This window comes from Onychomys torridus, chromosome 12 (assembly GCF_903995425.1).
Source record: "Onychomys torridus chromosome 12, mOncTor1.1, whole genome shotgun sequence".
Taxonomy (NCBI): Eukaryota; Metazoa; Chordata; class Mammalia; order Rodentia; family Cricetidae; genus Onychomys; species Onychomys torridus.
Window position 1 is genome coordinate 30,013,183 of NC_050454.1, and position 16,775 is coordinate 30,029,957.

Below are 16,775 nucleotides of genomic sequence, written 5' to 3' on the forward strand. Positions count from 1 at the left end.
TGGATCAAAGACCTCAACATAAATCCAGCTACTCTGAACCTGATAGTAGAGAATGTAGGAAGTACTCTTGAATGCATTGGCACTGGAGATCACTTTCTAAATATAACACCAGTAGCACAGACACTGAGAGAAACAATCAATCAATGGGACCTGTTGGAACTGAGAAGCTTTTGTAGAGCAAAGGACACGGTCAACAAGACAAAGCGACAGCCTACAGAATGGGAAAAGGTCTGCACCAACCCCACATCTGACAGAGGGCTGATATCCAGAATATATAAAGAACTCCAGAAATTAGACATCAAAATGCCCAACAGTCCAATTAAGAAATGGGCTATAGAACTAAACAGAGAATTCTCAACATAGGAAGTTCAAAGGGCTGAAAGACATTTAAGGAATTGCTCAAAATCCCTAATTATCTGGGAAAAGCAAACCAAAACAACTCTGAGATACCACCTTACACCTGTCAGAATGGCTAAGATCAAAAGCACAGAAGACAGCTTATGCTGGAGAGGATGTGGAGCAAGGGGAACTCTCCTCCACTGCTGGTGGGAATGCAAGCTTGTACAGCCACTTTGGAAATCAATATGGCGCTTCCTTAGAAAATTGGGAATCCATCTCCCCCAAGACCCAGCTATAGCACTCTTGGGCATATACCCAAGGAATGCTCAATCATACCACAAGGGCATTTGCTCAGCTATGTTCGTATCAGCTTTGTTTGTAATAGCCAAAGCCTGGAAACAACCTAGATGCCCTTCAACTGTAGAATGGATAAAGAAAGTATGGTACATATACACAATGGAGTACTACTCAGCAGAGAAAAACAATGACATCATGAGGTTTGCAGGCAAATGGATGGATCTAGAAAAAATCATTCTGAGTGAGGTAACCCAGACTCAGAAGGACAAACATGGTATGTACTCATTCATAGTAGGATACTAGATGTAAAACAAAGATGACTAGACTGCTACACAACTCCAGGGAGGCTACCTAGAAAATGGGACCCTAGGAAAGAACCAAGGATCACCCAATGACAGAGAAATGGATGAGATCTACATGAACAACCTAAATGACAGTGGGAGTAATGAAGGGCAAGATTTGAGGGAAAGAAAGCTTAGGGGAGCAGGAGATCCCAGCTGGATCAAGAACAGAAAAGGAGAACAAGGAATAACAGACCATGATAAATGAAGACCACATGAGAACAGGAATAGGCAGAGTGCTGGAGAGGTCCCCAAAAATCTACAACGATACATCCTCTGTAGACTGCTAGCCATGGTCAAGAGAAAGCCTGATCTGACCTAGTCTGGTGATGAGATGGCTAAACACCCTAACTGTCGTGCTGGAACTCTCGACCAATAACTGATGGAAGTGGATGCAGAGATCCTCAGCCAGGCCCCAGGTGGAGCTCCAGGTGTCCAACTGTCGAGAAAGAGGAAGGTCTGCAAGAGCGTGAATTGTTGAATCCATGATTGCAAAAAGCACAGGGACAAATAGCCAAACGAATGGAAGCACATGAATTATGAACCAAAGGCTGTGGAGCCCCCAGCTGTATCAGTCGCTCTGGATAAGTGAGACAGTTGAATAGCTTGATCTGCTTGGGAGGCACCCCGTCTGTGGGACCAGGATCTGTCCTTAGTGCATGAGCTGGCTGTTTGAAACCTTGGGCTTACACAGGGACACTTTGCTCAGTCTGGAAGGAGGGGACTGGACCTGCCTGTACTGAATCCACCAGGTTTAAATGAATCCCCAGGGGTGCCTTGATCCTGGAGGACATGGGAATGGAGGGGAGTGGCTGCGGGGAGGGTGGGGCTTGGGGTGGGAGTGGGGAGGGCAGGGGAACCCATGGCTGATGTATAAAATTTAAAACACATAATAACAAAGAAAAAAAATCTTGGAATGGAAGGTAGTATCTTGGAATGAAAAAAAATATCATGAAATTTAAAAAAATGGAAGACTTATACAATGCAAACTTTCAAGGCACTGAAAAAAAAGTAAAAAAACTAAAACCATAACAAAGATGGAAAGACTCCCATGTTTATGGATTGATTGGATTAATACTGTGAAAATAGACAGTTTACCAAAAGCAATCTTCATATTCATATTACAATGCAAATCTTCACACAATTTGAAAAAAATCTTAGATTATATGTAAATATAAAAGACCCCAGGATAGCCAAAATAATCCCTAACAGTAGAATAACTGCTGGAGGTATCACCACCCAGATTTCTAGTTAGACTGTAGAGCCCTAGTAATCAAAGCAGTGTGGTACTGACATCAAAATAGACACAACTGCAATTGAGGACCTACCCAATTTTTGACAAAGAGGCCAACAATACACATGAGAAAAAGACAGCATTGTCAGTATTTGTTTTTTAATTTTAGATTTTTTGAAGTGAAATGACATCTCACAATAATTTTCATAGTGTTGAGCATATTTCCATGCACTTATTTTAATACCGTTTTTCTTTTGGTTAATTGATTGTACAAACAATTCACCCATTTAAAAACTAGTTGTTTGTTATATAGATGAGGTGGAGGTTTCTTTGAGGTTTTTTTGTTGTCATCATTTTTAAGATGTCGGATATATTACTTGCAAATATTTTCTCCCAGTTTATGTTTGTACTTCATCTCTCTACAGTCTTTGAAAGGTTTTGTAGCTTGATGAAATCTCATCATTTGTGGGTTCCCCCTTGAACTGTACCTCTACTGCTAAGAATTCTTTGCTTAACTTCACATCATGAAGACTTTCTTTGTTTTCTTCAAAAGTTTTATAGTTTTGTGTTTTTATATGCAGATCCAGATTTCATACTAAATTAAATTTTGTGTAAAGTACAAAGCTTGAGCTTTATTTTTGCATATAGATTCCAATTCCCACTAAATATTCACTCTATCTTTGTAAAGCAATTATCAATCAATCATGTAGATTTGTGTAGATTTCTCTTATATTCCCTATTTTATTCAGTTCTTTTTCTAGATCTCTTTATCAGTAGCATACTGCTTTGATTATTGTAGCTTCATAAATTATTAAATCACCTCCAGCTTTTCTACTCTTTCAAAATTGTCCGGGCTACTTTAGTTCCTTTGTTTTCCCCTGTAAACTTATATTTTCATTTCCTTATTACTACCTATGTGCATGTGTGAGTGTAGATGTGCTGTTCCACGGCACATGTGTGTGGAGATCAGAAAACAACATACAGGAGTTGGGGTTTTTCTCTCTTTCCACTTCTTGATTCTGATGCCCTGTGAGCTCCAGGCTTGCTGAAGGGAAGCCTCCCAGTGATTCTCCTGTCTCCAGTGAGATAGCTGAGATTCTAGATTTGAGCCACCACATCTGGCTTTTTGCAGATTCTGAGGCTGGAACTCAGGTTAGGATTACCTAGCAAGCTTGGCTTCTGATCCATTTTGCAGGGCCCCTGTAACGTTTAGAATCAGTTTGTGCTGTGTATATGTACAAAAACCCTGTGGGAATTTGGTTGGAAGTACATTTGAATTGACACTTTCATTATGCCGAAACTTCTAATCTAAGAACACAGTGTCTCCGTGTATTTGGAGCTTTCTCCTTTCAGCAGATAGTTTATTATATTTATGTCTGAGCATTTCACTCTTCAGGAGCTATTTTTCTTTTCAAAACTGTTTCAGTTTTCAACTGTTCATGGTGAGCATGTAGGAATGATTGATTTTGTTGTGTTAATGACATTTCTCAAGACATTACAAAATGCACCTATTAGTTCTGGGTGCTTTTTGTTGATCACTTTGGATTTCCTACCTGGACATTTTTGCCTCTCACAGATCAGGACAATTGTGTTCCTACTCTGCTGGTCTTTACTGTGCTGAGCAGGAATGATGGAAGTGCTGTTTTTCCGTTGTGCTGGCTCTAAAGCGTTGTCTTTCACTAATAAGTATGATGCCAGTTAGAGTCTTTGGGTTTTGTTGTTTAGCAGATGATTTTTTTAACATATTAAGAGAGTTTTCATCTATTCCTACTATGATGGAAGGTTTTCTTTATTTCTTAAATCATGAAATTATATCTATTAAATATTTTTTTCCTGCATCTACTGAGATACCATGTAGTGTCTGGGCTTAGCTAGTTAGCACAGTAGATACATTCATTTTTCACAATGGCCCATGGCCATTATTTATATATTATGTATTTTATTGTTCCTGCATTGGTTTGATTTCTCAGACAGAGCCCTATACAAGACAGGATGGCAATAAACTTTGCAGCCCAGACTGCATTTGAACTCATGATTCATTGGCCTCATTTCTCCTTAGTGCTGGAATTACTGAATGCACCACCATCCACATCTAACTTTATTGGTTGATAATTTATATATGTTTTTTGTGTTGATGTTTAGGAGTCAATGACTGTGGTGATTTGAATGGAAATGGCCCCGATAGGCCCATAGGGAGTGACCTTGTTGGAGGTGTGGCCTTGTTGGAGTAGGTGTGAACTTGTGTCACAGGAAGTGGGCTTTGAGGTTTCAGAAGCTCAAACCAAGCCTGGTGGCTCACTTGCTCTTCTTGCTGCTGGCCAATCCAGATGTAGAACTCTCAACTACCTCTCCAGCACTATGTCTGCTTGTGTGACACCATTTTTCCCATTGTGATAATAATGGACTAAATCTCTGAACTGTAAGCCACCCCTAATTGAATGTTTCCTTATAAGAGTTGTCGTGGTCCTGGCGTCTATTCACAACAATAAAACCCTAACAAAGTCCACAACTTAGAATAATTTCTTGTCATCTTTGTCTAGCACTGGTCCAATAAGCAGGTTGGTTCATGAGTGGATTTTGGGAGGACTTCCTCCTCTTCTATTTTGCAAAAAAGGCTGCAACACTGATGATATTTTTTCTTCAATTATGCCAGAAAATTCTCTGAGTCACATCTTTTCATCTACAAATTCATTTTCTTATCCAAGTGGTGAGCCTACCTAGAATATCAGGTTTTATCTTCTGTGAGTACTGGTGGCTGGTGGTTGTAGGTAGACGTTTCTGTCCTGGCTTTGCAGCCATTCAGTTCTAAATAAACACACAGAGGATTACATTAATTACAAACTGGCCTATTGCTCAGGCTTATAACTAACTATCTCTTATGCTTAAATTAACCCATAATTCTTGTCTATGTTTAGCCATGTGGTAAACATGTAGTCAGTCCAGCATTCTCATCTCATTTCCTCCGCATCGTCTGGCTCATGACTATGTCTCTGTCCTTCCTCTTCCCAGCATTCTCCTAGTCAGGTCACTCCTCCTACACTTTCTACCTGGCTACTGGCCAATCTGCATTTTATTAAACCAATAGGAATGACAAATCTTTACAGTGTACAAGATCATAATTCCACAGCAGCTCCCCTTTTTTCTTTTCACAACAAAAATCCTGAATCTAATATCCTTTATTTAACTTTCTTCGTAACCATTATCCATAACAATTTTTAACCAACATTCTAAACAAAGACAAACATCCATAATCCATTTTGGGGAGAATGTAGGCATAGTTTTCTAGGATACTCCCCGATGATCAAGGGTACTGGTAACCTTATGAGAACTCAAAGAAAATTTAGAATTATGGTGAGTCCTGACTGGAGTAGTCTGTGAGGCTGGATGATCTCAGCCAGCAGCCTTGAAGCCTTTCCAGATATAGAACTCAGAGGAAACTGCAACAGAGGCACTCTGAGACATTGGATCATCTGGGCCATCTTTTACACAGGAAAGGGCAAGTGTTGGGGAATGGTCTTTCTGTACACTGTGAATATGTGTTGTTATCATTGGTTAATAAAGAAGCTGCTACAGCCTATGGCAAGGCAGAAGAAAGCCAGGTGGGGAATCCAAGCAGAGAGACAAGAAGCAGAAAGGCAGTCAGGGGAGATGTTGAGCACTGCTGGGGAGCAAGATGTAATGAAACACACGTAATGTCATGAAGCCACATGGCAAAACACAGATTAATAGAAATGGGTTAATTTAAGATGAAAGAGCTAGGTAGCATGAAGCCTGATCCATAAACCAAATAGTTTGTAATTAATATTAAGCCTCTGAGAGATTGTTTTATAAGATGCTGCGGGCCAGGCAGGACACAAGAAAACTTCTGGCTACAGGTGGTACCTGGCTACTGGTGAGCCTCATGCTGTTGAGTGAATGTGTAATTACTCATCCACTGTATTGGTTAAGGTAGGGTCTAAGTGACACATTCCTTCAGTCCCAAGAGTGATAATTTGTGTCTTTCCCCCATCTTTTCCTGTTTGGTTTTGCTGAGCTTTTTGTCAATGTTATTAATCATTTTAATGATGAGTAAAAACAGTTTTTTTCCTCTCTAGTATTTTTCTCTTTTCAATACCTTATCTCATTTTTATTATTTCTCTCTTATGCTTTTGGTTCAGTTTCTTAAAGGAGAAACTTACAATGTTTACTCGAGGTCCTCCCTGTCTCTTAGCACAACTCTTTAATGCTACCCCTGTCCCTCAAAGGCAGCGTTAGAGGCATATCAAATTTTATTTTAATTTTTTCAGTGCTAGGGGATGGAACCTGGGACTTGGCATTGGTCAAGTAATCTGCCTGTCATTGAGCTACATCTTCAGTCCTTGAATATTAAAATATTGGATTTAAGGTTTTCAGAACAATATGTTTTTCAAAATTTTGAGATTTCTTATCTGATCCATGGCCTGTATGACACTGATATTTAGTTTATTTTTTATTCTCAGATAACATGTCTTCTATAATATTAAAAAATTTAAATGTGTTAAACTTAAGTTTGAAACCTAATGCATACGTTATACCATATGCATCTAGAAAGAATGGGTACAATTTTTTTTAAAAGGACTTTTGAAAAAAATTTAATTATGTATATGTCTGTATGTCCATATGAGCTCAGGTACCCAGGTAAGCCTCGAAGAAGGTGTTGGATACCCTGGAATTTGAGTTACAAATGGTTGCAAGCTGCTTGGCATGGGTGCTGGGACCCAAACTTAAGTGGTCTGTAAGAACAGCGTGTGCTCTTAGCTGAGTTACCTTTTCAGCCCCCAGGTCCTTTACTTTTATTGGATAAAGTGTTTTATGGATTTGAATTACGCCTACTTAGTCGTAAGTATTGCTCAGTTCTCTGTTCTTTCTGAATGCTCTATGGAACATGGGGAGAAGTTGAGGTTGCCTTGAGTAATTATGCGTTTGTTTACTCCTCTTTTTTTCCTTTCTGCCACATTTTGCTTCTGTGGTTTTGAAGCTCTGTTGTTGGACCACTCTCGTTCAGGACTGTTTTACCTTCTTGGCACATTGATGATTTTATTATTATGTGGCAATCCTGTTTTTCACTGTATTTTCTTTTTTGTTTGTTTGTTTGTTTGTTTGTTTTTGAGACAGGGTTTCTCTGTGTAGCTCTGCGCCTTTCCTAGAACTCACTTGGTAGCCCAGGCTGGCCTCAAACTCACAGAGATCAGCCTGGCTCTGCCTCCTGAGTGCTGGGATTAAAGACATGCACCACCACCACCCAGCTTCCACTGTATTTTCTTTTAATAAGTGTTTGAACGATGCACCTTTTTCTATTCCTTTGCTTTTAGCTTGCCTGCAGTTTTCTGTTTGAAAGTCTTTGTCTTTCCATTTGTGTGCGTGACTCTGCGCTGAGTGACCCAGGTATCGGAATTTAGGCTTGCACTTTACAGTTTGCTAGTTTCCTTTTACTTCCTTGGTGTATATTTTCTTTACCACCATCCTTTGTGTTTTACGAGCTCCTGGAATTCTATCTTATCTATTGTATGTCTCACTATATCTTTAATTATAGTTTATGTGTCACTTGCGCAAGCTTTTGGAAGTATTTAGTCAGGCTCTTCAGACACAATAATTTACCACTTGCACTAGAATAAAGGAAGCTTACTACTTTAATAGGTGCTTTTATATCCTAAGTTTTGCTCCAGTTGTCTATGCTATTATATCAATATTCGCTGGAAAATTATCAGACAATGCAATTATTTTGTTTTCATTTTGCAAATGTATTTTTTGTTATATTCATTCATTGTGTGTGTGTGTGTGTGTGTGTGTGTGTGTGTGTGTGTGTGTGTTCATGTGTGCATATGTGCATGCACCACAGTGGTTGTATGGAGTTCAGAGGATAATATGGGGATTCAGTTCTTTCCTTACATCAGGTGGATTGTGGGTTCTGAACTTGGATCCCCAAGTCTGGAGCAACCTTCCCTTGCTGAGCCACCTCAGCAAGTCCTATTAGATATATCCTAAAGAGCTCAAGAGAAGGTGTGTTTACTCAGTATTCTACCATTTTTGTTGCTTTTTTCTTTTTTTCCCTGATAGTGTGATCGTATTTTGAATTAAACAAATCCCCTCTAGGAGGGTTTGGAGGATAGGAATGAAAGGATGAAATGTAATTGTATTGTAATCTCAAAAATAAAAAAATATAAATAAAAACAAAAAAGTTCTTAATTTTTGAGCAATAATTTGGTGATACATTTCCCTGGTTTCCTTTATTTCAGAAAGGATTTATTTTATCATTATTTGTTTGTTTGCTTGCTTTTTTCCAGACAGGGTTTCTCTGTGCAACCCCAGATGTCCTGGAACTCATTCTGTAGACCAGGCCAGCCTCCACCTCAGAGATTCGCCTGCCTCTGTTGTCCGACTGCTGGGATTAAAGGTGTGCACCACCGCTCCCAGCTCATCAGTATTTTTGAAGGAAGAGTGTTCACTTGAAAAATGTTGTGACTAACCTTTGAATCAACAGGAGAAACTCCTAGCCAGTTGGAATGCTACCCCTCTTTTTAAAATTCTCGTTCTTGCTCACTGATGCTTTAAGTTTTTTCCTATGTATTTCATTTTCAAAAGCTTGATTATAACATTCCTTGGCACAGGTGTTTTTTTGTGTTTATTGTGCTCTTAGGGACTGTTTGATTTCTTTAGTCTACAAATGTATGATGTTCTCTAACACTGGACATTTTTAGACATTCTTTCTTCAGATGGTATTTATGAACCATTCTTTTCCTTTTTGCCTAAAAGATCTAATTACACAAATATTAAATATTTTGATATTTCCCTAAGGTACTCTTTCCTGTCATTCCCATTCTGTTATTAAGCTTATCCAGTGGTTTGCTGCCAAGTCTTATATTTATCTCAGATTTTATATTTTCAGCAAAGTATTTTTATTAGTAGTTAGAATAATATAAGCCTCTAGTCAGGTCAGAGGGAAATTATAAATTAGTTTTAAGTAAACTATTTGTGGGTATAGTTTGTGAAGGTGTCCACACATTATCTATCATGCTTTTCATTAGGTTCATTGGAACCACTGTCTCCTTCCATCATGCCCAAGGTTATTTAATTGCATCAAATGACATGAAATAGGAAGCTGTGTCAGTGTCAACATCAGGCCAGCCAAGACAGTTCAGCTTCCCTGTGCCTTTCATTCCATAGACTAGGGAGGCTTTCCACTTGCAATCCTCCTGCCTCAGCCTCCTGAATAGTTGAAATTAAAGACATGTACTACCAAGCCCAGCTAAGCTGTTGATTTTAGGTAAAGTATATGTTGCTATTATATGGCTATATATTTTCGGGTAGTTTGTTATCGAGCAATAGATAAATGGAATATATTTTGGCATTTGGCACCTTAAGGGGCTTCTGAGAAGTTGTGACAAAAACCTCAAAATGTAGTGACTGTTATGGAACTCAAGGAAAATGCCAATGAAAGTCTGATTCCCCCCACCCCCCACCCCGGAGCTGAGGACCGAACCCAAGGCCTTGTCCTTGCTAGGTAAATGCTCTACCACTAAGCTACATCCCCAACCCCGAAAGTCTGATTAAGAAACTGCTTACTAGATACCCAATGGTCCTTGAAAGGCCATCAGTGAGGAGGTAAGCTGAGGAAAATGTAGGTGGAAGTTTCAGGCTTAGTATCAATGTTGCCACTTTGCGTTCTCCAGCACTAGAGTCGATGTGTTTTGGCCAGACAATGCAGTAAAATGCAAGGAGAGATAAGGAGGGAAAAGGAACATAATCATGGGCTAGAAAGCTGCTATTTTGTACAGAGGTTAAGGGAGCAATCCAACAGCTTTGGATTGGATTTGAGGCCCATTTGACAGTACAGAATTCATGCTTGGTACTCTAACCCCAGGCAAGAGCCCATGGCTCAGGAGGCCATAGGTCCTAGTGGGGAGCTACTACTATTTACAAGTTCTCTTGGTATATATAGATACCCACAGATCAGTGGTGCCCTCAGTCTTGGCCAGAGAAGCTTCTCTCTGCAGGGGGTAACAGTTAATGCAGACTCTTAACTGGCCAAAGTCCTGAGAATAAGTGACTCTTGAGTGCTCAGTTTTAAACAGACGTCCACATTAACACCTCAAGGCTCAGGGAACAGCGCAGAAGAGGAGGCAGAAAGAACTTAAGAGTGAGAAGTTGAAGAGGGGTGTTGTCTTATGGACATAGTTCGTCCATCGCACTCATGAAGTCATGAAGTCACCGCAACTGTTTATGGCTCCCTACACAAGAAGGCAAGATAGGTCACCATTCCAGCTGCGGCACTAATGAGGCTCAGTGGGATACGAAAAGGGGAGGGAGGGTGGACATCAAAGTGGGGAGGAGATGGGTTGGGGTGCCTAGGAGGGGGTAATGGGGCAGATAAGATCATGGTACACTGTTTACACACATTAAACTGATGAAAACAATAAAAAATTATTTTTTTTAAGTTTGGTTTTTGAAAATAAAGTTATTTCTCAAATATATTCTAGGAAGCAAATAAAAAAATAGGTTCCAGGCCAAGACTGAAGTGAGAGCACTGAGGAAATACAAAGCCAAGGTGTGAAGTACTGCTTTTGTTTCTGTCTCAGAGTGACTTAAGGTGGCCTGGCGTCAGATAGAGAGGTTTCTGGTACTTTCTCCAAAATGTGACTAAAGTTCAGTAGAGGGAAAGTTTCTCCTCACTTCAACCTAACAAGAAAGAGAAGAGTTCATTTTAAATAGCTTGATTTAGCCATTCCAGAAAGCAAACATAGGTCAAAGCATCACATTGTATGCTATAAACATACAGCATACTTGTTAATTACGTATATGTATGTATATATATATATTGAGACAGGGTTTCTTTGTGTAGCAACCCTGGCTGTCCTGGAACTCTATTTGTACACCAGGCTTGCCTCGAACTCACAGAGATCCAAGAGTGAGTTCCAAGAAAGGTGCAAAGCTACGCAGAGAAACCCTGTCTCGAAAAACCAAAACCAAACCAAAACCAAACAACAACAACAACAACACACACACACACACACACACACACACACACACACACACAAAAAAAAAAAAAAACCAAAAAAAAAAACCCACTGTTTTGAGATTGGTAGGTGTAGCTTATGTGACATCAGATGAGTTCCAATAAAACCCTTAAGAAACCCATGAAGTTAAGAGGGTTACACTCCTAGCAGCCAGGACCAGGCTTCTCGGTGTTATTGGGATCTCAATCACAAATGCATGTCTGCCCTGGAGAAGGATGTTTCATGTTCTATGGGACAGAATCAGGTAGCAGGTTCTTTGGTCTCGAATAATTAATCGATTCGAAATGCCAATTTATCTAATTGTTTTGTTCTTTTCCTCAGTTTTCGAAACAGCCTGTCATCTCTAGCTCATTTAATATATGTAGCACAATGTCCCATCCAAGCGTGATGGAGCCATTGTAGCAACATGGGGAAATGGTTCTAGGACAATAAGATCTGAGGGAGGATAGTCACATTAACAAACCCTCTGCCAGCCAGGGTCATACAATGTTTCTTAACCTTATGCCCATTCTAACTCTTGTTAGTACGTATTGGCTCAATCTTGCAAATCTTGTGATTTACTCTGAGAATTATTCTTCTATGAATGGACTATGTAGCAGTCTTTTGTGGCAGACACACAGACAGCGAAGGAATGCAGATCTTGAAGAATTCAGGCACCTGTGAGGAGCATTTCCATTAGCTATGCTACCTCGCGGTCCCTTGTCAATAGGAAGGTAGAAAGTATTTTCACAACACAAAGTGTTGAAAGGAAGCTTGGTGTTCTGAGTTCTCAGTCTTATCTACACATCTCCCACTCTGGTGGTGTTTTGAGACAGGGTCTCACTCTTTAAGCCAGGCTAAAAGGAAGTTCATTATGTAGTCCATGCTTGCCTCCAACAGAAATGTTCTGCCTAACGACTATGAACATGAGCCAACAAACCCAGCTTACATAATTCACCCCTTTAAAAGACATATACCTATATGTCCCTATACCAGTGGTTCTCAGACTTCCTAATGCTGCAAACCTTTAAAACAATTCCTCGTGTTGCAGTGACCTGCAACCACAAAATGATTTTTGTTGCTACTTCATAATTATGATTTTGCTACTGTTATAAATCATAATGTAAATATCTGATGTGCAGGATATCTAATAGTTGAACCCTGTGAAAGGGTCATTGGATCCCAAAGTGGGTCATGACCCACAGGTTGAGAACCCTGTCCTGTACCATTCCAAGCACTAGAACTATGATGTTTTGCCTTGCACTTTATCATTTACAGTGTACCGTAGATGACTCCCGGTCACTGTGATGTCACAGCACAGGTGGTAGCTGTCCCCTCCTCACACTTGAACATGCAACAGTTGCTCTATGACTGCATGGTGTTTTAGTTTGAAAGCCCCACTTTGAGGTGTGGTTTGCTAGGACCTGTTCCCACAGCAACTCTTAAACTGGTTTTCAGGAGAGCAGAGGCTGGCATGATGCCTTGATGCCGGTAGTTCCCTTGGCACATTATCTCAGGAAAGAGTGAGCAACTGGGAAGAATGAGACACGAAAGAGCAAAGTCAGTAAATATTCTCTTATGTACTGACTTTTTTTTTTCTTTCTGAGAACAAATGGGACTGGACTTTACTTGGGAAACTCCAAAAAAATTTTAGAGTGTTCCTCAGAATTGTTGCACTGAAGAGTTGACGGTCTATTTACATGTGAACCCTTACTGAACCTTGTTTAAGTGTTGTCCTGTGGCTATTAGCCAGTTTGTACTTTTAAGTCACCCCTGTGCATCCACTGAGTAACCTTTTAAAACTCTGGAGAAAACTCAGATATAGAAAGGCAGAGTTGGGGTTGGGGATTTAGCTCAGTGGTAGAGCACTTGCCTAGCAAGCGTAAGGCCCTGGGTTCGGTCCTTAGTTCTGGTTAAAAAAAAAAAAAAAAAAGAAAGAAAGGAAGAAAAGCAGAGTTATGTCATCTCCTAGGAAAGATACCACACATAAAATTGATTACCTTGGCAGAGCTGAATTCAGATGGACACAGTAGTGTGAGGAGTTGGGTACTGCAGCATCTACTACTCCTACATTTAATTGAGAGATGTGTTAAATTTTGTTTAAAGGGTGTAATTTATCTTCAGTCAATCTGACAGGCCTCCTAGGAAACTATGAGCCCCACGTTAAGAACTCATGGTCTATAAGCTCAGTAGTTCTGTATTCTCTTTCCAGGCATATACAAAGTCTTAAACTTTCCATCCAAGTGGGTCATGGGACGGGGTAGTGGCTTGTAGAAGCCACTTCCCACTTCAGCTCTTAAAGTTTTCTAACTCCGCACACAAGCCAAGCCAGAATTCAGCAGGAAGACACCTGGATCCTTGAATCACCCCTTGTGAAAATGAAATGCGAAAGTTATCAAAATCAAAATAGACTCACCCTGCCAACTCTAACAAAATCTGAAAAGTAAATGAAGCCCAAAGGTTGGGAAGGAAGGCTTCTTATGCAAAATTGTCTGGTAAGCACTGCCACAAAAGACACGGAAGACTTACAGCCTACTTTTCACCATAGCGTAGCCACAAAAAGCCACCACAGTACTTCACAGAAAAAGCACTTGTGCAAGGACATCTGAGCCACCTGTTCTGTTCAGTCCAGGACCAAGGCCACCCGTACTCATTACGGTGGCCAAGGGTGATTATGTCAAAATAGCTGATGAAAACATCCTCAGTGTTGTCTTTGAAAACTCTCAATTGGTCCAACTTCCTTGAGTGTGCCATAGTTTGCTATGTTCCATCTGTCTCAAGTAAATATCATTAATTTTTGAAGAACAGTTCTCTGTTTCTGTTTTAGGCTAGAATAAAGAAGGCTATGCCTGTCACCCAACTTTTAGCAGGCAGTGTGACCTGAGTATGAAGTAAGCTCTCTGTCTGTCTGTCTCTGTCTTCTGCTTTCTCCTCTCTCTCTCTCTCTCTCTCTCTCTCTCTCTCTCTCTCTCTCTCTCTCTCTCGTGTGTGTGTGTGTGTGTGTGTGTGTGTGTGTGTGTGTGTGTGTGTGCATGCGCACATGCGTGTACGTCCATGGATATTTCCAGTTGTTTTGTTTTAGCGAGCGTTAATGTCCTGGGCTGAAAAAGTCAGTGTGTAGTGTAAGTCCAACTCAGACTGAAAACAAAACCACTTACCATCCTGTGTGGGAACAGACAGAATCAGGTATGTGGCTTACTGCTAGCCTTTTAGGGACAAAGCAAGCGGCCAGTTTAAAGCAGGAGCCGTTACTTCTAGATAATCAAGTCCCTTGCTTCTGGTTCAGGAACCCTGCCCAGGGCTCTTGTGCCTGCTCTCCACAGCTTAATGGAGAATGCCCCGCTCCCCCCCCCAAACCCACTGATACACAGCAGAGAAGAATCCAGAGGGAAACGCTGTCTGCTTTCTCTTTTATCACTAGTGGCCAAGGAGACATCTGGGCTATAATAAATATGAACTGATGAAAGACAAGCAGATAATAGCTCAGATTTTAGATGAATATAAAGGAGCTTGCCAAATGTTTCATAATATGACTTATCATTAAAAACAAAAAACAAAAACATAAGGATAATATCTCTTCGGTGGCAGAGCCAGGTAGTGTGACAAAGAAGTAACAACACTCCCTCTTGTGGTTCTCGGGAAAAATAATCCCTGTTATGAGAACATACTGAGAAATCAGAAATACCAATGCAAATAGCGTCAGCGGTAATTGTGGTGTCTGGGTTTCTCTCTCACCTGCTTTCCTGAGCCCTAGTAACCGTTCACAGTGGTGCTGACACGGACCCTCAGGGGAGTGTGAGCTTGTATGGTGTCCTCTGGGAGGAACCCAGATTGTCACATGAGCAAAGGACTCCACCTGGGCTGCGAAAGGCTGTTTTTCACTTGGAATTGTTTTTTGTTGTTGTTGTTGTTTTGTTTTGTTTTGTTTTGTTTTTAATTCTCCCTGAAGGGAAAAACATTTGTCTCCCAATCTCTTCTCTTCAGCTGTGTCTGGCTCTCCAGTGTAGTCTCCTCTTGCTCTTGGAGATGCTTAGACCTGAGAGGAGCATATTTGGTGTTAGTCAACACACTGCCTCCTCCGAAACACATCCCTTGCCATGTTTTTCCTGGGTTATGATGTAGTTATCCAGTGCACACGCTTTCCCCTGCCCGTTTGGGATGTCATTTTGCAGCTCTGTTTTCCTCAAAGGGTAGGTGGCTGCAAGAGCTCGGAATAGGAATCTACTCCTTACAAGGGGGACCTTACAATCAGAAGACGCCACTGAACCAGCCTCAGTGGTGGCTCTGGGTGACGCTCTGGCGTCTTTTCTGATAACTGATGCCCCTTTGCCATTTTGCTTACAATGCTTTGCCATTAGAAATGTGATCTCCCCTTGTTCTTCCCACATCAGTGTGGGAATTGATATACCTCCAAATCTGGTTCTCTAGATAGAATGGTTTGACCAGAAAAGCTGTGTATGCTGCCCTCTCAGTGGCCTGTTTGGTATACGATCTGTGGTTTTCACATCGTGTCTGTGGAGACTTTAGGGATTTTAATTTTAGTCATAAAATATAGAATTATGAACACTGAAGGTGTTTTACTGAAAATATTTAACTTTTTTTTTTATTTTTTATTTTTTGAGACAGGCTTTGTGCCTTTCCTGGAACTCACTCTGTAGTCCAGGCTGGCCTCTAACTCAGAGATCCTCCTACCTCTGCCTCCCGAGGGCTGGGATTAAAGGTGTGTGCCACCACCACCTGGCTCAAAAGACACTATATTCTTAAAAGAAAATACCTGTGACACGTTAGTGGAAGCAAAGGTCATCATTGAAGTGCATGAGGATGTACCAAAAACAATCGCTGTACTTTTATGAAATGATGTTCAAGTAATCAATACAAATGCTGGAAACTTGTGCTGAGTCATGTTTTGTTCTTAAGAAAGCACTGTATTTTCGAAGAAGTTCTACTACAGTTATTTTTACTTGGATTTAAACAATTCCACCTCTAGTTAATAAATCCATATCGATATGACTCACGATTTTAAGTATGCTTTGCAGCAGTGTCTGTGATTTATACTAATTGGTACACAGGACAATTGCCCTTATTGAATCTCTACATCTCCATGTATTTTGACAGGGGCTTAGCTATCATGATGACTTCATCTCAAGGGCCTGGGAAACCCTGTATCAAAAACTTCTGTAGTATTAGGCTCACCAAACACACAAGGGTGATAGGCCCCGAGAATCATTAGTGCAGGGAGCTGGCAATACAGGGTTTGAGTGCTGTGAACTAATCCATAAGAGGGACAGCTTGAAGAAGCAAGGGTCCTTAACTGTTGGCCATCTCTGCAGCTTCCTACCTTTGGACTTTTAAGCCAATATGGGAGTCGTTAGCCCAGAAAAATAATTTCTGACCACCAAGTGTTTCTGTTAACATCCACTGTTTTCTGCTTTTGTGGAGAACGGCAGTTCGGCTGTCAGCACTCACGTCTGGAAATGCCTCTGAAGCTTACTTCTGCTCTCTGTGAGCAGTGCCACATACACGCCCATGCACACACACTAAACCAGAAGGTGG